General features: G+C 34.6%; 1 pseudogene; it reads right to left on the bottom strand.

Annotated features, from left to right (window-relative positions):
• Positions 1–1,413: 1,413 nt before the first annotated feature.
• On the bottom strand, positions 1,414–4,800 carry LOC133193205 (uncharacterized; annotated as a pseudogene).
• Between the last annotated feature and the right edge of the window lie 315 nt (positions 4,801–5,115).

The following is a 5,115-nucleotide window of genomic DNA, read 5'->3' as shown; positions in this document are numbered from 1 at the left end:
TTTTAGTTTCTCTGTAAGATTTTACAATGGAACTTTAGGACATGGATTTCATTAACTTAAAAAAACAACTCTTGATTTTAAGGTCAAAGAGCTGAAAGGTAAAAATTGACCTTTTTCTCTTTCTTTTTCTCCATCTGCAAAAGTTTTCAACTTCATCTTCTTTTTTCCTTAAGCGGGGACACAGATTCTCTTAATTAGCTTGTTTGATAAGAAAATTTGTCCGTAAATGAGGCACACAGGATCGATTTCCAAATATTTATCAAATCATTTTTTGTCACAATTGCAAGATATAACATTGTAATGTAAACAATTAATACATGTTATATGTATATCATTTTATTTGTTCCTTTAAATATTCTAAGAACACCTGGCATTGACAGTACATTGTTCATAACAATGAGATTCTGAGTAAAGTAAAACGTATTTGTTTTGTGCTACCAAATTTGTTCAAAGTCTCATGCAATCCTCAACGATAGGTTTTCGTATGGTATTTGAGACTTAACTTGTAATTCTTGATATTCGTTTCTATTTTCAACGCCAACCAACTCCTGGTAAAATGTTTTCTCAGTATTTATGTGTCCTTCGTTTCTCTGTTCCTTTTCTTGAACATAAGGTTGTTTTATTTTCCTGTGGAAGAAGTTGAGTCTATTTCGTCTACAAACAGAAGAAAATATAATATTGGTTTTATATTTGTTATGTAAATATGAAAAAAAAAACTAAGATCTATTAGCTATACAAATGTTTTAGATTTATATAATGATATATAGAAATCAATCTATAAAGAATACCTTTTCGATCATCAAAACAATTATAATAAAAGTTTTTGACACGATGGCGGTGTTTTTCTTTGAAGTTTACCGTTCTGTATTTGCAATACAGTACAGGACTAAGGAAATACAGAACGATCTTAAAATAAATCAAGAAAACAATCAATTTTATACATTCAATATTTTACCTGCATGACGAACTCAAATAATTTTCAAAATAAGAAATCAGTTAATCATTTTTTTCCTGCTTGGAATTAAATAAAATTATTTCCTTGCAAAACTTGAAAAAAAAAATCACAATTTAACTTTTACCAGTATGTAATTCATACAGCAACTACGAAAAAAATCAGATTTGGTCCCTCACTTTCATCCAAACGAAACGGATTTAAAAAAAAAAAAACAATACAGTGCTTGACACTTCCGCATGACCTTGTTTTCTTTCAATGTAATACCGGACACACAAAATCACGCTTGATCAATCAATTTGATCCAAAAAAAAAATGGTAAAATGACAATTTTGAAATACTGATGCCGTATTTGTTAGATCTCGCAGAGCTCGAATGCTTTCACTGCACAATTTCTTAGCGTCGCCTTCAGAATGATTTGTATTACAAGGTGATAGGGCTCTTTTTCCTGCCAGTAGGCTCTATGGAAGACGGCTTGTGGGATTCCTATTTTGTAGAGGCCAGGGCGGATCCAAGATCTTAGAAATGCTTTTCTTCATTTCCACGTTACTTTTCATGTATTTCCTTACTCCTTGTTCTGACCTGTGACCAGTAACATTCATGATTTCTGCCTCGGGTTCACCTCCTATATACAATTGAGTTGCGCAGGTTTTCTTCCCGCTATGTTTTGTATAATTCCATTCCAGTCCTCCTTTTCTCGAAATTAATTTCATAAAAGTTTTCAGTTTATTTTTTCCCACAACCTGTGTACCGTAACGCACGGGCTTCTCCGAAGTTCCAGGAAGTGGACGACGATAAGATGGCCCCGCACCGTCTAAAGCATCAAGATATATCCGAAAATACTCTGCTAAGCATTTATCACCTGTAAATTATATAACAGTAATTAGATTTAATATAAATGACCCCCCTCGCTTATCTACATACTTGTGTCTTAATGTATCCACATAAATATTTACTTTTACCAGGCTCACAGTAATGCCCCCCTTTTTCTCTAACTACTACATTTACACTTTAAATAAAGTGTCTTAATGTATCCACACAAATATATATATTTACTTACCAGGTTCACGATAATGCTTCAGATTCTTTGTCTGTAAATTCATCTGACCCATACCGACCTTGTAAGTTTTTGATGCTCTTCCAACAAATTGAATGAACTGTCCATGAGTATCGTTTCCAAGGGAAAACTGTTCACATTGCAATTTGTGGTGCTCATCTCACGCCCTCAAACCAAACAATTTACATAAATAAAAAAAAACACCGTATGTTGCAATTGTTCACTGTTTTCTTTCCCAAAAACGTTCTCTTGCCACAATTTCTCCTCATCTTCTGGCCATATTGGATCAGCTTGGCGGATCTCGCATCCACGTCCTCTATCAATGAGCGATTTCAGTTTGGCGTCCAAAACTTTTCGCAAACCGACAAAAGATAGTTCTTTCTCATCCAGAAAATTTTTATCGTACACATCTTTTTGTCTTAAGGTTTTGCCAAAGGTCAAGATGTCCAAAAATTTATTTTCACAATAGCTACAAAACTATGTGGTTTATAAATTTAAAACTTTTACAGTTTATAAATATATCGTGGATTAACAGATAGAAAGTATCACTTGATAACAAATACTATAAAAAATATTTATCGAGAAAAATTCTTTTTAAAAAATGCATATATTTTGAAAAAATACACCCAATTCATTCCGTACTTTTAGTGAAAGCCATCATTGCAGAAACAATATATGTTTATCAATGAAGGGCAAGTTGGATTTGATAGCCTCTGGAAAGTTGTTTTCCCTGTTTATTTTGTCCAAACGTTAAGATTTGAAACCGAAAGTACATTACAAATGGCGGATTGTATAGGGGTCTTGTCTTTATACATGTCATGCTTTCAATAACAACCTTTCAGAGACCATTCTTTTCCAACTTGCCCTTCATTGATAAACATATATTATTTCTGCAATGATGGTTTTCACTAAAAGTACAGAATTAATTAGGTGTATTTTTTCGAAATATATGCATTTTTTAAAAAGAATTTTTCTCGATAAATACATTTTTTTAAGTATTTGTTATCAATTGATACTTTCTATCTGTTAATCAATGATATATTTACAAACTGTAAAAGTTTTAAGCTTATACCTCACATAGATTCGGAGCTATTGTGAAAATAAAGTTTTGGACATCTTGACCTTTGGCAAAACCTTAAATGCCTTAAACGTCCACATAAAATAAGGTAAAGAGTTTTTGGAGGGTAATCAGCTCTGTCTTTTACGGGCTTTCACAACAAAACGCTCAAGCCAATGGTTCATTGTTTTCGTATCCATTAAGTGAAGCTCGCTAATGTCCCCCGCTCTCTGCTCGCGCCAATTTTCGAAAACTTTAAGTGCCCATTTTGTGTTGCTTTTAGTATTCCTATTTTACTGATTCTCAACGATTGATTGATTGATTGTATGTTGTTTTACGTCCCATTCGAGAATTCTTCACTCATATAGAGACGTCACCATATACCAGTGAAGGGCTTCAAATTTTGACCTTTACTCGGCACTCAGGGCCATTGAGCAGTGAGGGATCTTTATCGTGCCAACGCCTGCCGTGACACGGGGCCTCGGTTTTTAAGGTCTCATCCGAAGGACCCGCAACTTTCACTTCAAAGTGCCGAGCGCATGGCGAAGGAACAGTTGCTACCCATTTTTTATCGACTTGGGTCTGTCGCGGCCGAGATTCGAACTCACGACCTCCCGATCAAGGAGCGAGCGCTCTACCGACTGAGCTACCGTGAACGGTCTGATTCTCAACGAGACACCTCAAATCTTTATCATTGACGACTGGACCAAATCGTGTGCTCTCTTTCAGTTCTTTTTTTTTTTTACTTCACATTCGGATTCCATTAAATTAAAAAAATCCCCGATATCAAAATCCATTGAATTTGAACAGCTGTCCCCAACGCCTTCATTCGCATCCAGATTGAAGTTTTCAGAAAAACTAAGATTTTGAATCCCTTCAAACACATGATATTCAGTCTCCATATTTTCACAAATTTGGGATAATGTGATATCATCCACCTCATCAGTTAAAAAATCAAGCGATTCTAAATCTACGTCAATGCTTCAGCTCAGTGTTTTCAAAACTATATAATATAATACGGTGACAAGAAATTTCACGCTATCTACGGATAAAGCACAATTTATATCGAATCCAAGTGTACTAATTGGCATGGGAATTCACTTTTTTGCGATTTACCAGGGATTAAGGAAGAAATGAAACATACATGACACAACTTTTAACAATAGCACAAATACATGTAGAAGTGGGAGGAGCTGATTTTGATTGATCGTGTCACAAATCATTTAGAGACCTCGACAGACTCTGTATTGTTGATACAAATTTTGGGGTGGAGACTCGTGCTTCGCACTCTTCCACCCGTAAATTTGTATCAACGAAACAGAACCTGTCTCGTTCTCTAAATAATACTTAAAAAATATTATTGCATGTCACTATAATAATTATTTCTATAGCGTAAAGATTGATAAGATTAAGTGCTTCTATCATATTGTTAGTTTTATATTTGGAAATGTACTTCGTAAGTAAGAATTCGTGCACACCCATATCTATTACCTTATGATCACAACCGTGATCAATGCAGCTATAATCAGAATGACTACTGTGATCGAAATTTTAACAGCCAAAGTTCCAGTGGAAGTTGTGACTGCAACAAGATTGGTGTCTTTGTGGCCTTAAAAAGAAAGAGAAAAAGAAGAAAAACCTACTTCAATCATGCAAACATTAATAGTTCTAGAGGTTTATAGGTTCATATTTACATTTATGAGCGCGTAACACCCATCCTAGAGGCTGAACCATTGAGCTGGGGTCATGAAATTTACAATATTAATAGTAATGTGTTGGGGAATGGGTGGGATGGGCGCTTTATTTTTATAATAATTTCGCAGACAATGCCTGGTAAAAGGTGGATATGGGGACATAAAAACCGATTCTTTGACTTTTAGCAAGTAAAAAGATATTGATTGTAGAAATAACCTTATCAAGTTTTTAGAAATGTGTATTCCACAAATCCCAGGCCCCGGATGATTGAGATATATGGCTATTATATTTACTAGATAGTCCTCAGTTTATGGTTGTGATCGTGACCATAGTCTTCGCCAAGTTGTAAAATAC

Source organism: Saccostrea echinata, unplaced genomic scaffold (assembly GCF_033153115.1).
Source record: "Saccostrea echinata isolate AGI-Se365-2 ecotype Australia unplaced genomic scaffold, CSIRO_AGI_Sech_v1 ptg000027l, whole genome shotgun sequence".
In the NCBI taxonomy this organism is placed as follows: Eukaryota; Metazoa; Mollusca; class Bivalvia; order Ostreida; family Ostreidae; genus Saccostrea; species Saccostrea echinata.
This window is presented reverse-complemented; position numbering and strand designations above follow the sequence as displayed.